General features: G+C 37.9%; 1 protein-coding gene across 16 annotated transcripts in view; it reads left to right on the top strand.

Annotated features, from left to right (window-relative positions):
• Eip74EF (Ecdysone-induced protein E74) overlaps positions 1 to 26,273 on the top strand; it is a 399,127-nt gene that overhangs the window by 243,633 nt on the left and 129,221 nt on the right. The gene's annotated exons all lie outside the window — the stretch shown is intronic.

Raw genomic sequence — 26,273 nt, forward strand, 5'->3', positions numbered from 1 at the left:
ACGGGGAAACCCGGAATTGTTTTATGCTGACTCCGAACGGCAGCTGCAAGGCAGACGAATTTTCAGTTAGATTATTTTCATGGCAGAAACACATTCGCAGTGTTAGCAAACAAGTGGTGAGGGGCGACCACGATTAGAAAGTTGTTTTTATTCTTTATATATATATTCGTTTTGTTACGAATGTCAAAATTGTGAGTCCTAAAGAGAAGAGATAGACCAACCAGTAAGTAAACTGGAATGATCAGGATGACGAGGTGAGTTGATTTAGCCACTTCCATCTGTCTGTCTGTCCCACTGTCTGTTTGAACGTAAACTACTCCCTAAATGTTTGAGATATCTTGCTAAAATTTGGTGAGCGTGTATATTTAGGTGTCCGACTAGACGTTTGTGGGAACCGTTCGGATCGGCCCAATATATGTATATACATACACATATACATTTCCCATACAACCTATTTATTAGAAAAGAGGATTTTTGTTACATCTTATTTTGTAATATGTCAAATTTCTCCATATGCTTTCGTAAATAGCACATATTGTTGTCTGGAAAAATCGATGAGATCGGTAGATAAATAGCATATGTCCACTGCAACCGTTTGTTAAGATAATAAGCTTATTGTAACTGCTGGCCCATTTAAACCAGGCAGAAGCTTCAAATTCCACCAAATGATTACCTATAGGATATTCTTTGCTTTCTGAAAAACGTTGTATTGATCGGTCATATATATACATAGTGTGACGAATATTACCGTCTCTAAAGTTATTAAATAAAGGCACAACAACATTTAAGCAAGCTACGTAAACATATTAATCATCATGTACACACATACATACAAGCAGCAGAGAGATACCCACAAAAGCATGTCATCATCAGCTACTACTTCGCTCACATTACACACGCATATGGTTACACACTACAAATGCACGCATATGGCTGGTGACCAGGTAGATGATTCTAGAAGAAGAAACGTCTAGACATTTGGGCAGAGAGTATAAAAGCAGCAGAAGCTGAGTAATGCGCAATCAGTTTGCTTTAAGCGCGCTATCAGTTGCGAAGTGAAGTTTAATTTCGAAGTACTTTCAAAGTAGTCTAATAAAGACCGTTTTGTAATACAGAATATTGGAGTGTTTTACTCAACAGTTTAGCGATACGAACATAAGCAGAAGGTTGCAAATAGGCGAAATTTCACTAAATTCGTTACAACTGGTGGCAGAATGAGACTTTGCAAGAGATTGCTTCGCATGTTGAAAGGTTGGCTCATTTAGCAAATGCGGACGCACCCGTGGAATACACCGAGAGGGTAAAAAGAATGCTGATGCCATCAAATGCTTTAAGTGTGGGAAGTCAGGGCACATTTCACGTTATTGCAGCAGTAACCCCAATAGTTCCAACAATGTGGGTGGCCGTAAACGCAGAGCTGAAGGAGATGAGCAAATCTCCAGGTCCACTCAATCGTTAAACTAAAGCGAGTCAGCCGCAAGGGGTGACAGCTGGCTCCCTCAACTGAATGCCCCATAATCTCTATCTCGCAAATTGGAAGAAGGTCAAGCAATCTTACTGTCGGTGGACATGTGGATGGAACGGAACGTTTACTGACTGTAGATACGGGCGCATCTCATTCCATCATTCGATCAGATTTAGTCAACAAGAATATAAGACCATTGCTTGGAGCAAGATTACGTACAGCCGCGGGAGAGGACACCCAGGTAATTGGATATGAAGTAGCAATTGGGAGCGCCACGGTACTACACAATTTTATAGTGGCAGAGATTGTTGATGAAATCATAATTGGAGTGGACTTCTTAATCGACCAAGGCCTCAAGATCGATATGCAAAGCAAGACGAACATAGATGTGCCACTTAATTTCGGCTACGAGAAAGGCTACAGTAGTAAACGAGTGCTGGTGGAAGAGGGTCAGCAAATACCACCAAAATCAGAAGCAGTCATCTGGGCAAAGGTAGATGGAGATTGTGGGACAAACAAATTGAGGGTTGTCGTGGCAGCAAACAAATCAACACCGAAAATACTTGTAGGAAAACCCCTGGCTATGACAAAACAAGATGGACGTATTCCGGTAAGAGTACTCAATGAGTTCAAGTCACCACTCAAACTGAACAAAGGAGCTATTTTGGGAAGATGCCAAGAGGGTGAATTAGTTATTAACTGTGAACAGCTCCAGGAACACGTTTCATCTAGTAATACTGATCTTTCAAATGACATCACGGCATGGACGGAGGGAGGGAAGCCTATCAGAGTAAGGCAAAACAGCTGCTCCTAAAGTATGCGAACATATTTGACCAAGATGGCTCCAAACCAGGCCGCACCAACGTTGTGAAACATCAAATTGACACTGGAGATGCGAGGCCGATCCGTCAAGCTCCTCGTAGTATTCCACTGGCGAAGCGGGAAGTTGTGAGTCAAATCGTACAAGAAATGAGCGAAAGCGGCGTCATCGAACCATCAGATAGTCCATGGAGCTCACCAGTGGTACTTGTGAAGAAGAAGGATGGAAAAATAATAAATACCAAGCATTGCCAAGGATTTATGTTACTCTGGACTCGTTATCTGGTACGAAATGGTTTTCCACACTGGACTTGAAAAGCGGCTACTGGCAAGTGGAAATGAAGGAGGAAGACAAAGGGAAAACAACCTTCAGTGTCGGTGATGGTCTTTGGCAATTTACAGTGATGTTTTTTGGACTATGTAATGCACCAGCTACTGTTGAGAGACTCATGGACTAGGTACTGAAAGGACTACATTGGAAAACATGCTTGGTGTACCTGGACGACATCATCGTATTGGGCAATAATTTTGATGAACATCTTAAGAGCTTGGAGGAAGTTTTCCAGAGAATAGCTGACGCTGGTCTGAAACTAAGTCTCAAAAAGTTTTCGCTGTTAAAGCAAGTAAATTATTTGGGTCACAAGGTAACGACAGAGGGCATCTGCCTGCGAATGAAAAGATAGAAGCTGTAAAGGAGTGGCCAAGACCACAGAACTTGCATGAATGAAGAAGTTTCCTTGGGCTGTGCACATATTACCGCCGATTTGTACCAATCCTTGCCAGCGTATGATATAGCCTCCACGAGTTTCCAAGAAAAAATAAAGCTTTTGAATGGAAGAAGGAACATGAAGTGCCTTTCCAAACATTGAAAGAGCGTTTGTGCACTGCCCCAATGTTGGCATATCCGATTCCAGGAGCACCGTTTATTCCAGATACAGATGCGATCGGATATGCTATAGGAGGCGTTTTATCACAGCTGGTCGATACACAGGAGAAGGAGTTGCCTATTACAGCCGATAAATTGGAAAACTAGACAGGAACTATTGCGTTACACGGAGAGAGCTGTTGGCATTGGGAGGGTGCATTAAACATTTTCACAAGTACCTCTACGGCCAGCAATTCCGCGTCAGGATAGATCAAGCAGCGTTGAAATGGCTCCTGCAGTTCCGTAATCCGGAAGGACAATTGGCACGGTGGATCGAGCAACTACAAAGCTATGACTTTTCCATTGAGTATCGAAAAGGTAGTACCCATGGAAATGCTAAAGACCATGTAGTTTGGAATGCAAGCACTGTTCAAAGGCCGAGGCTAAAGAAGTCATTATAGATGCCCGGCTAATGACTATAACATGGACGGATGAATGGGATAAGGAACAACTAAGGAAGTGTCAGCTAGAAGATACAGATCTGTCACATGTTATGCAAGGGCTCGAACGAAACGAAAGACCAAATAGAGAGGAGATGTCAGCAGAGAGTCCCATTGCGAAGTCATATTGGGCACAGTGGAACAGTTTAGAGTTGATATCCGGTTGCTTGCATCGACTATGGGAGAGTGAAGATGGTCAATGTAAGAGGAACCTGATAGTTGTTCCCAGGAAAAGGATTCCTGACGTTCTCAACGAGCTACATAATGGGCCAAGAGGAGGTCATTTGGGAATCACGAAAAGGCTCGAGAAGATTAAGCAGGGATTCTATTGCGTTTGTTGCCGTCAGTCGGTCACTGAGTGGATTGCGAACTGCGAGGTTTGCAGCAGAGCGAAAGGGCCCAAAACCCGAAGCCATGGCCAGATGAAGCAATATAACTCAGGTGCGCCATTTGAAAGGATCGCTATGGATGTCGCAGATCCATTTCCTACTAGCAACTGCGGAAAAAACTATGTATGGATTATTTCAGCAAATGGCCAGAGGTATACCTAGTCCCAAATCAAAAAGCGGAAACAGTAGCAGAAGTGTTTATATACAATTGGGTATGGTGGAACGATTAAATAGAACATTGGAGGAGCACTTGAGGAAAGTAGTAGACAAGTTCCATAATGAGTGGGATACATGCATACCATTATTCTTGATGGCTTACCGATCGGCAGTGCATGAGACTGCAGGCCAAACTTCCGCAAAAGTAATTTGGGGAATGACCTTCGACTGTCAGCTGATTTGGAGTTTGGGACAAATGCCGATGCGGAGAGAAACACCAAGAAATGCACTGGTGTCTTGGAGGAAGAGCTGAGGGAAATACATGATCTTGTAAGACAACGAACCAAGATTACGAGTGACAAAATTAAAGCCAGATATGATAAAGCAATTAATTCGAAAGGTTTTCAGGAAGGAAATTTGGTGCTGTTATACAACCCACCACGAAAAAAAGGTTTGTCACTGAAATTGCAGTGCAATTGAGAAGGCCCATACGCAGTTATAAAAGGAATCAATGATGTAGTTTACCGCATACAAACCATTGGTAAGCCACGAACCAAAATGAAAGTGGTTCATTTGGAAAGGCTGGCAGCATGTAGACCGGAAAATTTGTCTGATCGGGATGAACAGACTTAGGTGGAGGGCAGTGTGATGAATATTATCATCTGTAAGGTTATTAAATAAAGGCAAAACAACATCTAAGCAAGCTACATAAACACATTAATCACCATGTACACACATACATACAAGCAGGAGAGAGATACCCACAAACGCATGTCATCATCAGCTACTACTTCGCTCACATATACACACGCATATGGTTGCACACTACAAATACTCGAGCGTATGGCTGGTGACCTGGAAGAGGATTCTAGAAGAACAAAAGTTTATTCATTTGGTATAAAAGCAGCAGAAGCTGAGTAATCCGTAATCAGTTTGATTTAAGCACGCTATCAGTTGCGAAGTGCAGTTTAATTGCGAATTACTTTCAAAGTAGTCTAATAAGGGCCATTTTGTAATACAGCGCTGTTCGATTACTTAAATCATTTGCCAATAGTGTTTTTCAAACATTTTTGTAGATGATACCAGTTGTTGCACTATTTAGTATATATTTTAAAATTTTTGGCTGCTCCTAATTTCTCTATTATCTAGATTTAAGAAATAAAAAATATGTAGTCTGATTTTTTATAGACACATTTAAAAGAAAAGTTGGTTTGAAAGACAAATGGGCACCAATTAAAAGATAGCCAGTCAATTATGTGTTTTACAGCAGTAGAAATAGGCTCTTTGACCATTATTTGCTTAGTGCAAAGTTAAATTAAACTCCACTATTACGGCTCGACGTTTGGCTAAGCACCTTAGCGTAGCTGAATTTATTTAGTAATTTTTATCACAAACCAGTAATTACTAAATAAATTCAGCTACGCTCCTGAAGAAGCTAAGGTGCTTAGCGAAACGTCGAGCCGTAATAGTGGAGTTTAATTTAACTTTGCACTAAGCAAATAATGGTCAAAAAGCATATTCTACTGCACAAATGGGCACTTCAGTTTATTAACCGCTAGCAAAAAACAAACCTATCTTCCAATCTTTGGCTGTCAGCTACTTGAGGTATGGCAATGGAGAAACAGAGAGGTTTTTCACTTCACAATGAACATGCCTTTCTTTTAACAAAAATCGTGCTTTTATTTATGTATCTTGTGTTTAAAAATATTTTTTTTAATAGCTGAACGCTTGTCTAATATTTCAAGTTATTGTCAAAGCTTAATGTTAAAACTGGCGTCTGAATGGCTCTCTTTAAAATGAAGTGAATTTGAAAGAATATTACCTATACCATCTTTACACGATTTCGAAAATTTTTGTTGCAGTCCGGTTTCCTATGAATCGGTGTTATATAAATATCATGCATGTAAAATTCTTTGCTTAAATCGGGAAGAGTTCGGGCTTTATTGCAAACGCAGTAGTTGTTATGGAACTGGGTGTTGGAAAAAATCTCTAACGATTCACAACTCAAATTTTAACTCCACAACGTATAAAAAGCACCTTTATTGTGGCATTGCCACAGGGTGTGACATACATACACACACCTATTTTAGAATTTTTGTGATACTTGCCCGCACCAAACCCGACCTGGCCTCTTAGTATCCATTCTGATTTGCAGTCTTAAGTATAAAGTTTGTACGCTGAATTGGTGGTGTCTTAAAGGAACACGCATAATTTTAAACTTTTGAATGAATATGTAATTAAAATTGCTATGTATGTATATATGTATGTTTGTACACATGTATGTTGCAAGCTCTCTTAAACGACTATGATTCTTGTTATGAATTCCATTATATTGTAATCTAGGCCTACTTTGAATTGCTGGTTTTAGAATTTATAAAAGTTAAACATTTCACGACTGCATATGAATATACATACATACATATATATACATACATGTACCTGTGTATATGCATACGTAATACCTCTGGCAATAGAATTCAGGATATCCTTGAACATGCGCTTAGAGCCTAACCCAATAGCCAGCTAATCTCAACGTTTGAACGAAACCCCCTGTTAAAGTTATTGAACAATTGGACGACATTAATTGATTGTTGTTGAACTTTGTCAATGCAAAATTTGTAGTTGAAGGCTTCAAAATCGTTTCTTAATTGAATACGGATTTCCAAATGCACATGTAAGTGCATACAAATATGTGCATATGTACATACACATATACATGTATGCACATTTGTAAAAGCTTAGTGTGTAGATAAAACTGTTATAACATACAATTAGTTGAAAGCAAACGCAAACTAATTTTCATTCCGGCTCACGTAAAACTAAATATTTTTTAGTAGCAAGTATTTTAGTAGGTTAGATTAGGTTAGGTTGGGTTGAACTGACCGGTCGTGAGGACCTCACATAAACTGAATGCCCCCATAGTGTTACCAGAAGTTTGCTTAACGACCCACTGTAAAACCCTATCAAAAACCAGGACCTATGTTATAAAACAACTCCATCCTCTTGGCAAATGCTAGAAGCTTTCTAGAACTTATGCCACCTGCTGCATCTAGATCTGATAGAAATATCATTCCTAATAGGTGGAGTCTTAGCCCGAATTCGCGTCGCATATTTCTTCCACGTTTACACGTGTATTGCCTCGTCTGCCATTTCAACCCCCCTTGCGACAACATAAACTGCCATAAACTATGTTTTGACGCTCTACTTTTGAAACAGCTTTACCATATCTTCAAAGAATATATTTCCCAAAATGATGTTTTTTGCAAATTCTACTTGTTTTTTTTTTTTCAATACGAAGCACAGGAAATTTTTTTTCATGTTTAACAAGCTCGGCCGGGAACGTATTAGACCCAGCATCCCGATATTGACACCACCGCAAACATACATCATAGTTTCTTTTCCACTATAGGGTCTTAAGCCATTGCTAGGACAGGCAGCTTGTCACCAGTGCGAAGACTTCGATCAACTATGTGTGTATCTTAGCAGAGCTTTTCTCTCCCTGGGCTACTGTGTTAGACTACCATTTATAGCAGATTTTGAAAAAAGTCAAATTACATAAAAAATTTCATAAGCAGCAGGCCCAAGACTTTTAAAATCTTCGTAATTATCAATTATAATTCCCTTTGCCTAATAGGAGGGAGGTGGAATATTTATGATCAAGAACTGTGTCTACTGGATGATTTGTTGCCAGAAGGTATGGCCGGCTGTTTTCAATGCAACATTTCTGAGAATAGAGGGAGAATAGAGTTACAATCAAGAAAACGCGAATACGCTAATAGCTGTCGGAGTCAGAAAGTAAAATTAGCGAAAATTCAACGAGGTACGTGATGGAATGCAGGTGAATCTAATCAGAGATGAATATTGAAAAAGGGTACGGATCACAAAGACCCAAAGTACCGTAAGGCAATAGGAATTTTCTAGCGCTTAGAAGCAATAGGTAACCCAAAATATCTTCAAAGTGAGCGCTAGGCATGATCCATAAGTCGGTAGATATGAGAGGAAAGTAGCTTCAGACGGCAGAATAAAACAAACATGGGTAACTATGGAAATGGCACTTTTTTATTGCTTTCTACGACTTCTTGTGTTTCCAATGAGGAACAACGAACTCATACTGTACGTTGTCCACGTTGTGTTTGTTTGGCACTTCAACTAAGAGTAGAAGACAAATTTAGGTTAAGTAGCCAAGGTGACAAGGTAAAATTCAGCTCACTTTTACCTGATGTTTAAACTCGCATTGAAAATTCTGGCCTTAAATTAAGGTAAACAATTATTCACGTGCAAGTATTTTCCTTAAATATCATCTTTAGTTTAACAAGGAGTTGCACGCATGCTACAAATTCATTCGGTTTCATTCCGAGATTTTAAAAGGAGCAAAATGCTGCGACTCCGCTTGTCCATGAGAAGATAAATGAAACGCCGAAGCAGTTTCTAGCTGTGGCGGTAATAGATCACAGGAATTGTTATGGGCAGATGTCTATCGAAACACGGAGATCTGAAGAAAAGAATATGCTTAATGTCATGGTCAGAAAATGTGGGACGAACCAAATAAACTGCAACCACTATTCGACCCATCAAGTACAATGGACTTTAATTTATAAGACTGAACAATATTAACACCTTTCAGTAGTTCAGGACATGAATCCCATATGAGGTGAAGTCTGAGTACGCGCGGAATTTCTCTGAAACCTAATATACCGACATGGGATTGAAAATTACTGGCGAAGCAAAAATAAACCGCAGTCGCAATGCACGAATTGATAGAGTGCGACGAACAAACTGCCTAACAACGGTTTGCAGGGTGGAGCTCAGAGTTTTAGAAGCAATACTCTCCTTAAATGAGTATACGGATTTGGCGGCATTTTAGTTGTATTTAAATAAGTTAAAATTTTTTAACAGCTACGTAACATGATTTGGTTGAGGTGGCAATGGGTTTTCAGCATTTGACAAATTATATCACTGACAACTAACAACGTTTATGTCAAATAACGTCAAAGTGAAATTACCTTGTTTTATTGTATCATGAGTGCAGCAAAATGTTGTGAAAAATAATCTGTGATTTACTGCAATTTTGACTAATGCAATTCATTCTCTAAACTTTTAGCACCAAGTTTAAACTTTTAGTTTTTGTTTTTAAACCATAAATATATACAGGTTTCTATTTTTAGGTTTGTATATCTTTTTGGTTTTGTTTTTAAACTTTTTTGAGATTAAGAATAATTGGGCCTTATGCATAAAACCAGTAAACGTCTTCTCAACGCAATCACTTGAACCTTTAATATAATGTCCTTAGAACACAAAGAGTTTGCTCTTGGTGCCTTTCTAGAAATCGAGGGGGCTTTTAACAATGTCTTACCGAGGGCAATCGAAAGAGCTCTGGTGGGTTTAAGAGTCGAGGCGGCTCTGGTTGAATTTATTAGCAAACTTCTATGCAGCAGAATTGTCGCAGCTGAGTGGGGAGGGGCCATAACTGAGAGGAAGGTTGCAGGGGCACGCCACAGGGGTGTTCTATCTCCTCTGCTCTGGCTTGTGGTAGTCAACGAGCTTCTTGTGGAGCTGGAAGCCAATGGCTGTAGGCTGGTTGCTTATGCAGATGAGCTAAATGTAAGCAGCAAGTTTAAGTTGGCTGATCACTGCAGTGTATTCCAAGCGGAAGTTGCTGCGATTAAGGATGCGGTGGATGAAATGCTATCCAGTGCTATCTACTCTGATAGCCAAGCGGCTATAAAGGCCTTGACCTCAACTGCAGTGTGATCGAGGGTGGTCTGGGAGTGCCTGACCTCACTTGCGATTGCATCGAATTATTTCACAATTAAGATTATCTGGGTCCCGGGCCATAGTGATATTCCGGGTAGCTGTCAAGCGGATCTCTTAGCCCGAACCGGTACAACTGAATCGAATGAAGATGGCTGTAAGGCTTTCGGGATTCCGCTAGCCACCTGTAGATTGCTCCTCCATAGCTGGGCCTCAAGTCAGCTCAGCAAACGTTGGGCGGACACTACATCTTGCAGGGTAGCAAGATCGTTCTGGCCGAAAGTGGATGGCACGAGGTCTGCTGAAATAATTGGGTTCGCTAAGGGTCACCTATCAATGGTTATTGGGATTTTGAAAGGGCACTGTCCCATGGGTATCCATGCGGTACGTCTGAATATATTGAAAGTCCATCCTGCTGCAGCTGTATGGAGGATGATGAGGTGGAATCACCAAACCACTTTATGCTTGATTGCCCAGCTTTTGCCAGAACTAAGCGAAAGTATTTTGGTCGCAACTCACTTGGATCTCCCGAGGAGCTATCCAAGGTTGAGATCGGGATTATTCGGAACTTTATCGTTGCTACCCAACGATTCTCTAAGTAGTTATATCTACGTCACCGTTATTTTAGTTTATTTTATGTGTTATCACAACGGACCTTCATGTTGTCCAAGTGAGCTTCCTCTATCAGGGAAGCTACCACCAAACCTAACCTAACCTAACACAGTGTTACTAAGCATGATGTTGCTAAGGATGACTGCATATAAAATTTTCCCAGTATCTTGAATTACGGCTAAAAACCTGGGCTAAAGGTCCAAAGATACGAGCCAATCACTTTGTTGGTTTAAATCCGATTCTCAATTTTTTTCCGGATCTTTTAAGAAGAGATTCAGAACATAGCACAACTGTGAAAATTTTCCCAATGAACAAAATTTTGTTTCGTCTTTTCGGGGTTTATCAGCTTTAACGTTATCTGTATGCATTAATTTATATACAGATTGCACCAACCCTGGCTTGCATCAGAACTGGAAATTAATAATGAGCTCAATGAGCTTTTTTTTTAGAAAATGTTTCCCCATTTTAGGTGTCTTTTTTTGAGGGCTTCTGAATTTAATATCGATAGGACTTGACTTCGAAATCTAATTGTAGTTAATTATTAATTTCGAATAAACTTATTAATTCGGGCCTAGACACAGAAATATCAAAGGCACGCGGGTTTAAATAAATTTTGTGCACTATCAATATAAATCTTCCTTTGATTTCTCTCAAAACATTGGGATTTATTTTTAAAGATTCTTCTGTATCCTTTCCATACTTTTTATTGAATTGTTTTACGTGGCTTCCTGTACCAACGGTTCTTTTAAGGGACCTGTTACAAAGTTTCATGTATCAACGCCATTATGTACATTTTGCAGTGGAGGCCGCTAGAGTTTCTGAACTAACGCATCAACCACATAACGCTTGAGCGCCAAATCACTGACTGTTTGGCAGTGTAAAAATTGCAGTACACTAGTATAAATGTGCGAAAGAAGGAAACAGTGAGATGGAGAGGTAAGTAAATGAGAAGACCATAACAAATTGTGATAGCGCCAACGGTGAGCAAGTGCAAACTTGTGTGCGTTCGGAAATACGTGTTTAGGAGAAATGTGATTAATCCATGCGAATATACAAACGCATCGATAAATAAACGTGCATACAGATGTATTTGTATAGGACGTAAGTATGTATGTATGTATGTTGCTCTCACTTTTAACGCCACATGCACTCAACTGACGGTCTAAGCAACAGTGTGTCTATTTGTGCGACTTTTAGCGATTCCTCCCAATTGGTTGGTGTACATACCCAGCAAACATTCTTATTTGATACCTACTTGAGACGCATTCGATATATGTAAAACGCTTTTCTCAAACCTCCAACGCTAAAGTGTTCTCAACTTTAAATGCATCCTTTAATTTGGTTATTTTCTTAGTTATCAGTTGATATTGATTATAAACATTATCGGCAAGTTCTTAGCCAATTCTCCAATTTTTTACAAGTTGATAACTAAACACGAATAAAACGCCTTTAGCTGATTCGGTTTTCAGTAAAGGCTTGGTTTCCTCCAAAAGCGGCGCAGCTTTATTACGACCAATAAATATCGACCGTCATCAGCGAAACCGCTTTGTTGTAAAGTTGGTCCACCGTCTCAGCCAATTCATTTATTTGTATAAATTTTCTAATAAAAATTAAAACTAAAAAGTAAGGAAGGCTAAGTTCGGGTGTAACCGAACATTACATACTCAGTTGAGAGCTGTGGAGACAAAGTAAGGGAAAATCACCATTTAGCAAAATGAACCTAGGGTAACCCTGGATTGTGTTTGTATGACATGTGTATCAAATGGAAGGTATTAAAGAGAATTTTAAGAGGAAGTGGGCCATAGTTCTATAGATGGACGCCATTTAGGGATATCGCCATAAAGGTGGACCAGGCCTGACTCTAGAATTTGTTTGTACGATATGGGTATCAAATGAAAGGTGCTAATGAGTATTTTAAAAGGGTGTGGGCCTTAGTTCTATAGGTGGAGGCCTTTTCAAGATATCGCCATAACGGTGGACCAGGGGTGACTCTAGAATTTGTTTGTATGATATCGGTATCAAATGAAAGGTGTTAATGAGTATTTTAAAAGGGAGTGGCCTTATTTCGCCATAAACGTGGACCAGGGGTGACTCTAGAATGTGTTTGTACGATATGGGTATCAAATTAAAGGTATTAATGAGGGTTTTAAAAGGGAGTGGCCCTTAGTTGTATATGTGAAGGCGTTTTCGAGATATTGACCAAAATGTGGACCAGGGTGATCCAGAACATCATCTGTCGGGTACCGCTAATTTATTTATATATGTAATACCACGAACAGTATTCCTTCCAAGATTCCAAGGGCTTTTGATTTCGCTATGCAAAACTTTTTCATTTTCTTCTACTTAATATGGTAGGTGTCACACCCATTTTACCAAGTTTTTTTCTAAAGTTATATTTTGCATCAATAGACCATTGCAATTACCATGTTTCATCCCTTTTTTCGTATTTGGTATATAATTATGGCATTTTTTTTCATTTTTCGTAATTTTCGATATCGAAAAAGTGGGCGTGGTCATAGTCGAATGTCGGCCATTTTTCACACCAATACAAAGTGAGTTCAGATAAGTACGTGAACTGAGTTTAGTAAAGATATATCGATTTTTGCTCAAGTTATCGTGTTAACGGCCGAGCGGAAGGACAGACGGTCGACTGTGTATAAAAACTGGGCGTGGCTTCAACCGATTTCGCCATTTTTCACAGAAAACTGTTATCGTCCTAGAATCTAAGCCTCTACCAAATTTCACAAGGATTGGTAAATTTTTGTTGGACTTATGGCATTAAAAGTATCCTAGACAAATTAAATGAAAAAGGGCGGAGCCACGCCCATTTTGAAATTTTCTTTTATTTTTGTATTTTGTTGCAACATATCATTACTTGAGTTGAATGTTGACATAATTTACTTATATACATGTAAAGATATATATGTAAAGATATTAACTTTTCTTTTAAAATTTGAATTAAAAAAAATTTTTTTTTAAAAAGTGGGCGTGTTCTTTCTCCGATTTTGCTAATTTTTATTAAGCAGACATATAGTAATAAGAGTAACGTTCTTGCCAAGTTTCATCATGATATCTTCAACGACTGCCAAATTACAGCTTGCAAAACTTCTAAATTACCTTCTTTTAAAAGTGGGCGGTGCCGCGCCCGTTGTCCAAAATTTTACTAGTTTTCTATTCTGCGTCATAAGTTCAACTCACCTACCAAGTTTCATCGCTTAATCCGTATTTGGTAATGAATTATCGCACTTTTTCGATTTTTTTAAATTTTCGATATCGAAAAAGTGGGCGTGGTTATTGTCCGATATCGTTCATTTTAAATAGCGCTCTGAGATGAGTGCCCAGGAATCTACATACCAAATTTCATCAAGATACCTCAAACTTTACTCAAGTTATCGTGTTAACGGACAGACGGACGGACGGACATGGCTCAATCGAATTTTTTTTCGATACTGATGATTTTGATATATAGAAGTCTATATCTATCTCGATTCATTTATACCTGTACAACCAACCGTTATCCAATCAAAGTTAATATACTCTGTGAGCTCTGCTCAACTGAGTATAAAAATTGTATATGTTTTTATGAATTTGTCCAAATACCTCAGTGAGATGGAGAGGTAAGTAAAAATAGTTCACCGCTTTGGGTATAGCGATGGGAAAACGTTGATGAAAGAGTTTCACCGTCTTCTTAGTTTCCACATTATTACTTTTACATTGCAAAGGGGCAACGTATTCTACCGCTATGTCGCGGCACCGCTTTCCAGGAAACCAAGCATTAAGCAAAAGTTACAAAAAATCTCGCAGAATGAACAAAGTTTATCAACAGGAACTGAATATAGACAGTTTAGTCGTACATAGAGAAGATAATATTGCACTAGTATCGCCTGTGGTCGAAATTCGACCAACTTGTATTTTTTCAACTCACTCTATACATCCAATGCATTAATGCGCTAATAGTTGAGCAGTGAGTGGAAAAATAGCTGAAAATAATTTCACTATAATTTAAAAATATTTGATGAAAGTACTTTTAGCTTCAGCTTAATGCACAAATATTTTTGTTCTTTATTTTGATTAAAAATAGTAGAAATCTTTCAATATTTTGCACTATTTTTAGTTTAGCGCCGTTATCTTTCCCACCACCCAAGTGAGTGATAATGAACAAAAAGGCTTCAGTAAAATTTGCAAATAGTTGTGAAGAAAGAGAAAGATCAAAAAATGACATGCATATAAATTTTTCAAATATTATTTAATGCTTGAGAAAGTTAAACTACTCATATAGGATGTGAGATATATATCAGCAGCATAGTTAGACTAATAATAAATATTGAGGGGGAATATATGGAAGGAAAAGCATCCCATAGAAAAAAAACCGGCTTACGATAGAAAGTTAAATATAAATTATGATAATGATATGATAAAAAGAAACAAAATAAGTTGAATTAAAAGAATATTAGAAAAAATAAATAGAAGGAAGTAATATAAAGTATCATAAACTAAATAAAACACTAAAATACATAAGAATTAAAAAAAATACTAAATAATATAAAAAGGTTGAATATAATGGCGACCACAGTGGTGTGATGATAGCGTGCTCCGCCTACCACACCGAATGCCCTGGGTTCACACCACAACAAGCAACATCAAAATTTTATAAGGTTTTTCAATTAGAAGAAAATTTTTCTAAGCGGGGTCGCCCCTCGGCAGTGTTTGGCAAGCGCTCCGGGTGTATTTCTGCCATGAAAAGCTCTCAGTGAAAACTCATCTGCCTTGCAGATGCCGTTCGGAGTCAGCATAAAACATGTAGGTCACGTCCGGCCAATTTGTAGGGAAAAACAAGAGAAGCACGACGCAGATTGGAAGAGAAGATCGGCCTTAGATCTCGTCGGAGGTTATCGCGCCTTACATTTTTTTGTTTGTTTTTTTTTTTGTAGTTGAATATAATCAAATGAATTGAAAAATATATTAGAAAAATATATGTATGTAAGCATATGTTATAAAATATTAATTACCTCGAATATTTCGGTACCTTGTGTTTTTTTTTTTTTTTTTTTTTGCCACAAAAAATTGGCAACCGTAAGCGTTTATATTTTGGAAATCGGAAAAATAACGTTATATGCCGGTTGCCGGTTGCCGTTTGACCTAAAACCCAAAATATTTTTGGATTTTTTTTTTATATGCAATTTTCGGATTCAGTCAGTTGCATTTAAATAATAATAAATTATATTTTTGGAAGGAATTTATTTTTTTTTTTTTTTTGTTCTAAAATGAGCATAAAATCTGGAAATGCAAAAGCATTTTGGGGAAAATTTCTCATAATTCTTATAAATAAATTTAGATAGTTTCATAAAAAGTTAACTCGTTATTTGGGATGTTTTGAAAGCAACTAAAATACAAACAAATATGTATTTACGTGCAATTGAAATTTGCCAAAAAAAATTGGCCGGTCAAAAATTTATTTTATTTAAAGTTTTTTGCACACTAAAAACTAGTTTGGAACAATTTTTTGGAGATTGTGGTACAGACCACTACAGGTAAGTGGCAACAATGGGAAAATCATGTTTTATTCGAACTCAAAATGAGTAAGAGAGTAGTTCTCTCACCGTCTGGCGCGTACGCATATGCATGTAGGAGAAACATTTGAGCAATACGACTACGCAGCTTTCCGAATTTCGAATTATAGCAAACATAATAATTTTGTGTCTTTGAATTTCGAATAAGAACGCTTAAGTAATTGGTTTGAGTATTTGAATTTCGGAAAGACGACATAAAAATGTTTCGATCCTACAAATGATGTGATTTTGGGCACGAAAGTAAATTTCGATATTTGGAGAGATTGTTCGAATTTGCAAAAAGTGTTTCTTTTAATTATAAACAAACAACAAGTAAGGAAGTGTAAGTTCGGGTGAAACCGAACATTACATACCCAGCTGTACACTTGAAATGCTGTTGTTGTTTGTTTTGTGTACTTAATAGTGTTACAAGGCTGCGCAATAATACATATACATTTGGTTCTATTCTGAACAAATTTTTCTTCGGTTCTGGCTCCCGAAACATAGAAAATTGCTTAGTCACAAAAGGGGCGGTGCCACGCCCATTTTATTTATTTTTTAGTTTGAAGATTTTCCCATTTATTGTTATAAATCCACTTGGGAAATGAAATACCATTGATATAAAGCCCTTTTTTGCAAAGATATAGCTTATTTTCTTCGTCCACAACCCTTTTAAAAATCTTTTATATAAAAGTGGGCGTGGTCCTTAACCGATTTCCTTAATTTTTCGTCAAAGCATTCCTTATAGTAAAGGCAACCACTCTGCCGAATTTTGTCACGATAAGTTTAACGATTTTTGATTTTTGATTAATATTTGTAAAATTGATTTTATTACAAGTGGGCGGTGCCACGCCCATTTTAAAAAATTTTTTCTACCTTTTATCAAGAGTCTCAATATCAGTCCAAATGTCAAATTTCAACATTCTAGGTGTATTATTTACCAAATAATCAGGTTTTTTGTGTTTTCCAAAATGTTATATTCAAAGCGTAGCTTAAGATGTAAGTAATGAATGTTTGTTGATGCCTTTTTTGGTTTTAATAATTATGTTTTTTGTTATTTCCAGTCCTAACGATGACTTCAGACTGAAGTCGAAATATTGAAAAATAAAGACAAAATAAAATACACATCCAAGTGTTTTATTTAAGAAAACCCGGCCTTGAGCTCAAGCAAAATTTCAGTTTTTCAAAATGTTATATATATAAAAAGTGGGCGTGGTTATCATCCGATTTCGCTCATTTTCAATACCAATCTATTCTGGATCAAGATGTATTTGTACGATATTTTGTGAAGATATCTCAATATTTACTCAAGTTGTCGTGTTAACGGACAGAAGAACGGACGGACGGACGGACATGGCTCAATCAAATTTTTTTTTCGATACTGAGGATTTTGATATATGGAAGTCTATATCTATCCCGATTCCTTTATACCTGTACAAGCAACCGTTATCCGATCAAAGTTATAATACCCTGTGTACAAGTACAGCTGGGTATAAAATTAGACTATGCACTATGGCTGATCTATACGAATCGATTCATATAACTTTCATGTGATTTTACGTATGCTAAGTATGTATGCGAAACAGCATGGCAATTGATTGTATGGAAAATTTGTTAGCGTATTAATATATAGATTGCTAAGCCGCCCAATACATTTTCCTATGTTTTTAAGTCAAGTGCGCCGGTTCGAATTTCACTGCCACTTGGCGATAGTAATTTTATTGTATACGCACATATGTAGGTTTTTTACCTCTAATAGCGACTTAAGACGGCATTATGAGTTCAGCTGTTGGTCTCAAATGAAAAAAATATTGCTGAAACTCAGCTTGACGGTTTATCAAATATTTGTGAATTTGTTTTTTGCTGCTTATTGGGTACAATACATTTGCTCCACTCAATGGAACATCTACACACTTTACCAATTTAGATCTTATACAAATTCACATAGCTATTCATATTTGTTATATGTAGGTACTAGAGATATACGCCGCCGATAAACGCCGTTGCTGCCGCCGATTTTGATGGTTTTTCGCACGCCGCCGCCGAATGTCAAAAACAACGGCGCGGCGGCGGCGGCGTCCGGCGCGTTACTATATTTTCAACTCGTTTAAGACTGTTAGGCTTTTTATTGTTCATGTCGAAAATTGATCGGATATGGTCGAAAGGGGTATCAAGGGATGCGCATCACTGCCAGTTATAAGAAACTAATTGCGAAATTTAACTGTTTCTAATTGTTCAAAAGTTATTTAAAAAGACAGGCGTTTTCTATCTCAGCTTAACACGGACTTTCATTCGCCCAATTCACTAAGTTATTAAAACAAACCACTAAGAAGAAACTTATATAATAAATTTATATCCCCAGTTTGCATATCTTTTTTTTTCAAAAAATTAATAATGAACAATGAATTCAAATAAAATGACCCAAGGCGAACATGTTTTCAAATTCTCCTCAAGTTATTAAAAAAGCAAATTACCCAAAAAAGGTGCGTATTTAAGAAAAAATGTTATATTGCTGACAGAATAAGCGAAATCAGGGATGCAAAATCCTTTAGTAGGTTCTAGGGGCATAAACACTCCTTTGAAATGATTCTTACCTCATACTTAAGTTGAGGACAATGTACGTATGAGAAGGGTTTGAAAAATCCCTTGGGCTTACATGCAACCATCTGTTGTTTATTTGCGAAACTATACAATAGCGTCTGAAATGTTAATTTTGATTTTCACACTTCATCCTTCAACACCCAAGTCTACCGGTTTGACATAAAGTTGGCGGCCCTATCCAAAACTAGTCCCTTGGGGTGAATCACATTGATTATAGCCTATCAACCAAGTTTAAATATCACCTGCACGTTACGGCTCCTTTTACAAATGTGAATACATAGGCACATATATTTACCAGGTGAGGCTTTGTACTTCGCAAGAACACTCAAAGTGGTGAAGCAAAAACTTTCTCATTACAGTCGAACTAATGACCGTGTGACTTTCATTTTAAAATATCGTTTTGATTTAACGAAGACTATTGAAATCAATGCTGTGAACACAAACTTTGGTCTATATTTTGACCCATGAATTACGCAATGACATCCACTTAAACTGCTTATGATTTCGAGGGCGGCATCCTTGGCCGAATAGTCACTTCCTAACGTCTCAAGGTGTTTCCCTGGTGTAGCTCGGCAGTATAGTGCGACAGAAACACCCGTTAGAAAGTCTTAGGAGCTAGAGCTTCTAGGAAAGTGACGACGCGGAAGGTATGAGTTCGACGTCGCAGTCCTATAGCGTCTGAGCTGGCATATGGTGTGAGGGTCAGGAGGCGTGGTAGCGATTGGTGGTGGGGATTGTTACTGTTCGCACATCGGGAATTGTAGCTCGAAAAAGTGGATGCGCCCTGTGCCACGAGAGTCATGAGTGTTAATAGACCATTAATAGAAACCGCAAGTCGCAGGGCGCCGAGATAAAATCCGGGCCCGGGGGCAAAAAAAAATACGGGCACCCATACTAAAATGAATGAATTCTCAAAATCAAAATTACCATCTTTTACACATTTATATGCATTTGTATATACAAAGTATATTTAAGCGTATACATGCATACGTATTAGGCTGAGTCGATTTATTAACCGATATCGCGCCATCGCTTTTTCGATAGGATTTGGGCTTAGGAAGAAAAAGTTCCACTACGCATACCCAAAAAAATTATTTTCGAGCCTGCGGAAAAAAATAGCGAAAGGGTAAATTTTTCAACCAAAACACTCCCCAAAACCCAAAATATATCTGGTTTTTTTTTTCAAAAAACTGTTTTCGCCAACGTTTTTACAAACATACATACATGTATATCGCTGTATAAGAATTTGCATCATACCGAATTTTTCTGCTGGAACAGAAAACGAATTCAACTTTATGCTACAAAGCCAACGCCAAAAACCAACAACACCTTATGTGGGGTGCAGACACGTTAAGAGATTTTTAAAATTTGTTGAAATTTAACATGATTGCTATATACGAAGGTGATTAAAGGTGTGTTTTGTTTATTTTCTGTAAGCAAAAAGCTTGGATAGCATTTTGAGATTCCCGGGCCCCTCCAAAGCCCGGGCCCGGGGGTAATGACCCCCTCACCCCCCCCCCCCTCTCGTCGGGCCTGGTAAGTCGCCTTTGTGCGTGACCGCCAAGGAGCCACAAATGAGTCTCAATTCCAATTCCAAAGACAGGGGTTTGGTTCGAAGCCTCTCTGGAGTAAGTGAACGAGGGACAATCTCTCCAAAAGGAGCTACTCCTGAAAATTTTTGAACGATCTGCGAGATTATGAGACAAACACCCCGGATCGTTCCGAAATGGCCAAAACGATGATTCCTGAAATACGTACAAACAAAACCTTTACTATATATACTTTTTTTTAAATAGAAACATCAAGCTTTTTAAAGTAACACGACCGGGGTACGCCGCCGCCGTCGATAAAGTGATCGGCGTAAACCTCTAGTAGGTACGTACATGTGTATATGTATGTATGAATATGTTTATATGCACACCCGGTAGCCCCAACCACTAACATGAACGCATACAAGCGCATCAGTTTGTTGTTTGCTTTTGCCTTTCAAGACACGCCACATAACTAAGAGACATATGAACATACATGCATTCATAAAAATGTATAAATATATTAACTAAATGCAACAACAATGTTTATGGTATGCGCAGCCTTGAATTAGTTCGCTGCACTCGCGTGACGATATATGTATGTATAAGTGTACAATGGCAAACGCTAAAGTTGATTGGTAGGAACGGGCGCGAACGAGTGGGGCCATCGGTAACCAGCCATATAAAATCACTTCTTCCTCCAACACCGCTCCACCTAACATACATACATACATACTATAAAAGGCTGCCTGCATTGCGCATATTTCTTACTTCTTTCCTTTTACTTTCCGTGGCTTTCCTTACCTTACGTCGTATATTATTATTAGCGGCACTGCTTGCAGCGTAGTAGCGATTAGCAGCGCTGCAAAATATTTTGATGCGATTTGTTAGGTTCAGTTTGATCGGGTTTGGCTGACTTGTTAATGACAATTACTGAGCGGCTGTGGCGTTTGCGTTCGCAGCATCGGAACCACAATATACGCGATTAACAGCATAAATATTCTAAGTGTTGCTATTTTTGTTGTTGTCTCGGTGGTGCAGTTAGCTCATATGTGTTGAGAATTAATAGTGCGGGAAGATTTTCACTCCGACTCTTCCCAACCGCAATTGCTAAATTGGGACTTTTTTCGGCTGTGCCGAAGACCTCATACCTCTTACGAATGAATGAAATTTGAACACCAATAACAATCGGGCGTATGGGATTCATAATATATGTATATACAACCGATCTTGACAATTTTTTCAGACTATAACGTGTGTCATATATGTAGTAAATGAGGAAAAAATTGTTAAAATCCTCGTTCGGCTTGTGTTCCTGATGTTTTAGGTATACTTATTAGTGAGTCTATCTCTTCTCCTTGAAGGACTAACAATTTCCAGATTCGGACGAAACTTAATATACTAAATATGTATGTATTTCATTTTATTGAAATGTATAAGGAATAAATACACTGAGCGCTTAACCGTCATATAAAAACGAAAACGGCGGCATTGTAACTGATTTCCGGAGAATACTTAGATTATGGAGGGAACACTTCTCTGCTCTGAGCCAGTGACGCACCGCACAGGGATGATGACGCCTATTGCGCAATCGATGATGAGAGAATTAATGACGCCCACCCGTCAAAATAGCAATAACAGGATTAAGAAACAACTAGGCCGCGGGCTCTGATGGATTGCCTGCGGTGATATTCATACACATCGGCGAGAAGTTGCAAGATGTGATCCGATGATTGGGGTCTGAGTGTTCTTTGTCCAGTCCAAAAGAAGGGGGATCTTGCAAACGGCGCCAATTATAGCGGAATCAGCGTTGTTAGTATCGCATATAAGGTCATGTCAAGTGTATTGTGTGAAAGATTCAAGCCCATCGTGAATCGACTGATTAGACCTTATCTTGGGGGAAAACCACGAAAAAAAACCGCAACTATCTTGTGCAAAATGACAACGAGCAGCACCATCAGCTCAAGCAGAATTGGGAAGGACCTCTCAGAGCCGTTAGAAACTAAACGAGGTTTCAGACAGGAAGACTCCCTATCGTGAGGTTTATTTAATTGAATGCTGGAGAAAATTCCATAGCTGCCGAACTTAACCGCTCTGGAAAAATATTCTATAAGAGCGTGGAATTACTGCCGTACGCTGACGACACTGTCACACCCGCGCCGTAAGTCCTTATTACTCCAAGCTGGAAAAAGAAGCGGAAAAGATGGGTTTGATGGTGAACGAGGACAAAACGAAGTACCTGGTGTCATCAAGCAAAGCGTCGACGGACTTGCGGGAAACCACGCCACTGTTGGCCGCCATCATTTTGGAACAGTAAAACACTTCGTTTATATAGGACCTAGCATTAACGCAAACAACAACGTCCGCCTTGAAAACCCGAGAAGAATGGCTCTTGCCAATAAATGCCCCTTTGGATTAAGTAGGCAATTAAAATGTAAACTTTTCTCTCAGCAAACCAAAGTCGGAGTCTACAAGCCACTTACAGTACCCGTCCCAGTAAATGGTGCAGAAGCATGGACACTGACAACACTAGATGAGGCGGCCCTGGGAGTGTTCGAGAGAAACGTTCTTTGAATATTAACAGACCTCTACGCGTTGGCGAGGGCGAGTACCGAAGAAGATTTAATGATGAGCTGTACGAGATTTACGCAAACCTCAACATAGTCCAGCGAATTAAAACACAGCGGCTACACTGGCTGACACGCCTTGTTGATCGGCCAAAAACCGTTTAAACGTTTAAGCGCTAATTAAGTAAGTATTAAAAGTCACTTAAGCCACTGACTTAGAATAACATATTTCTGTTTAGTTTTAGTTAGGTTTTTTTAGCAATTGATAATTTTTTCTGTGTAAAAATGGAAAATTATTGAAGCACTGTGGAAGTGTATTCGTTTCTTTATTTGATCTTGTTAAAAAGTCGGCACAAAAAATTTAAACTATAGACAATGTTTGTACCGCAAGAAACGGGGTGTTAAAATGAAAATAGGCGGACTCATGAAAGCATATAAACTTATAAGGTGTAAAATTATATCCATTTACACACGCTGTTATATGAACGCACCTAGAAATACTCTTGATAAACTTGATTGTTTATCAGCTGTATTATTGCCAAACAAAAAATTTTTTGATTGTTATACAAATTAAAAAATGCAAAGATTGAGTGAAAAATCAAAACTAAAACGTCTTTACTAAGATATTCTTGTAAATGACTTGCTGATGCTGGAGATTTCTGATGAAAATGCCTGCTGTAATGTCTGCAAGGTTGCATTCCTTTGAGTTTACCGCGTTTACACAATGAAATGTGCGCGTAAATTTATACAAATTGTGTAAATGATTTTTCATACAAAATTTGACAGTTCGTTTACGCACTAGATAAATTTATACGTTTACACACTTTATAAGGCATTTATACGGTTACATGAGTCCCCCTAATATAACACATGCAGACAATTTTTAGAATGTGATTGTGTATCTGTCCTAGACCTAGAAAAGGAAACTTTGCTGCCTCAATTGCTGGCGTTTTTGTTTGCTATAAAGCTCTCGATGTTCAACTATACAACATTTGCTAGGATAGGCGCAGAAGAAGTTATTGCTGTTGCTAGCTTTTGTTATTGTTGTCGTTTTTATGCAATTGCTCTGCAATTCTGCTCTCCATCATCGTAGATCACAAAATATGTCAAAGCGAACAAATTATCCGAGCAAAATTATTACATACATATGTACATCCTCCATACATACATATGTATATGGACTTCATATGAGTATGCATTATGATTGGCCGGTTAGGGTGTTACATGTGGATCAATATTTGCAATTGCACTTCGGCTCTAGTACTTATATAAATGTGGATTAGGGTGGTCGCTGTAAATCAATTTAACGATTCGTTTCGTTCTCACCGCTTCAAGCAGTAATACCAAGTACGAAAATATCTCAAATATGTAAATTTATTTTTTTTGTTTTCTACCACCGAAAATGGATAATATTACATAGTGCTTAACTTCATATTTTAATATTGAAAATTCGTATCGTAATTTGAACTTGAAACCCTAAACGGTGAGACTGGAAATACCATTTATTTGGTTAATAAAAACCACCCTCATGTTCAAACATACATATTTTGTTAGTTTATATGATTGTAGTTGTTATGCATTTAGTCGACGCAGCACAGGGCGCGCAAATGCCGTCATCTACATAGCTACTCCCTTACACTACTTTGAACATGTACATATACATACATATGTATGTATATATAATTGATAACGTCTGGACGCGGCCTACCACAACATTACAAAACGAAAGTGAAAGTGATTACTCTAGTAAACAAAATGAAAAACCAAGTAATGTTATCGGTACTAATGACGTTTTCTCCAGCATGCTTTTTATAATATTAGATCGGAATTATTAAGTGGGTATTGAAGTTGCATTGATTTTTCCTGTATTTTCTGAACAAGTCTTATTCGAGACCCACGATTGATCATCTTGATATATTTCAGATGTTACGGATTCAGAAATATAGAAAAATATCGTTGAAGAATCTAAGCCTAATGTTGTGTGAGGGACGCAACAAATTAAATGCGGTTACACTGCAATGCCAGCCCTTGGTCGGGAAAAATCCCGAGTCGCTCCGGTACATAGAACCGGCTACCTTGGGAATGCTGTTTTTTTTATGCATTAATTTTTATGTTCAGCCATTGATAATACTTAGAACTGCGACATTTTATTTGAAAGTTGAGTGTAAACCATGTACATTCTGGGCTCTGGAATTCATATGAAAAAATTGATAATTGTTATTTGATACTTATACAAAAACTTACAGTATTATAATGTGAAGGCATGTTTTGCATGCATTTCAAAAAAGGAGAAAACGTCATTCAATATGATAGGAGATTTCTAATTTAGCAGTTTTCCGTGAATTCTGTACTTCTTCAGTATCTGCCGGACACCAAATTGATTGTATTTATATAGGTCGATAAAGTATCACATACAATTTTACTAAGTAAGGTGGCTTGCATTAGATTTCACTCATCTTTCTTGCTATGACTCAAATCATATTCATTGGATAGACGTTCCGTAGTCACCATCTGGACAGCCATATTTTGGTTTTGGAATTTTCAGGAACATTATCTTTGTAAGAAACAAGAAGCACAACAAAAAATTAAGAAGCTCAAAATTTACCAGAAACACTATTACAGGACAAAGTTAAACTTGCAAAGAAGTTCAATATTTTTTCACCTTTTGATCAGCCTTTTTTTTAAGTAAATATACTAATTTTTAAATAATCAAATGTTAAATTTGTATTGACTTCATCATGAAACCATGTTTTTTAATCACAAGGGATAGAAGTCAAAACCATAATGAGCACACTGAACCAAAATCGTACATGTTTTCTTAAGAAAAAGCTTCATAGAAGTTCACTCCGATTTTTTCTTAAAATTTAAGAAAAATTACATATAATTTAAGAAAATTTGCGTATGATCTAAGAAAAATTTCGCAAAATTATATTTATGACAAAACTTCGTTCTTATAATATAAGAAACCATATTATTTATATTCCTAAAATTCTACGAATACGGTTTTTGGAGAGGTTTTCTTAAAATATGTGCACTTTTTCTTAGTATACATGCACTTTTTTGGTTCAGTGCAGTACTTACTAACATACTTGGTTGATGATTAACCGTTTGAACAGTTAGGGTCAACAAGTTGCGCCAGTCGTTTCTTCGCTGTGCTAACTGGCGTCAATTGGTAACACCAAGAGAGTTTAAATATTTTTTCAACTACTTCCTGCCAAGTTCTTTTTGTAGCCCCCTTCCTCTGCTTGCATCAACGTGTTCCGACAAAAAAACTTTTTTGCTGGAGCATCATCTTTCATTCGCAACATGGCCTTGCCAGCGTAGCCGCAATTCGCTTGACTGCGCGAAGATCGTGCAGCTCATCATTTAATCTTCGTCGCTACTCGCCGTCGCCAACCCATAAAGGTCCGTAAATCTTCCGAAGAATTTTTCTATCGTACACTTGTAAAGTTTAATTTTCGTTTGCCGGG

The sequence above is a fragment of the Eurosta solidaginis genome, chromosome 5, assembly GCF_040869045.1.
Source record: "Eurosta solidaginis isolate ZX-2024a chromosome 5, ASM4086904v1, whole genome shotgun sequence".
Lineage (NCBI taxonomy): Eukaryota > Metazoa > Arthropoda > Insecta > Diptera > Tephritidae > Eurosta > Eurosta solidaginis.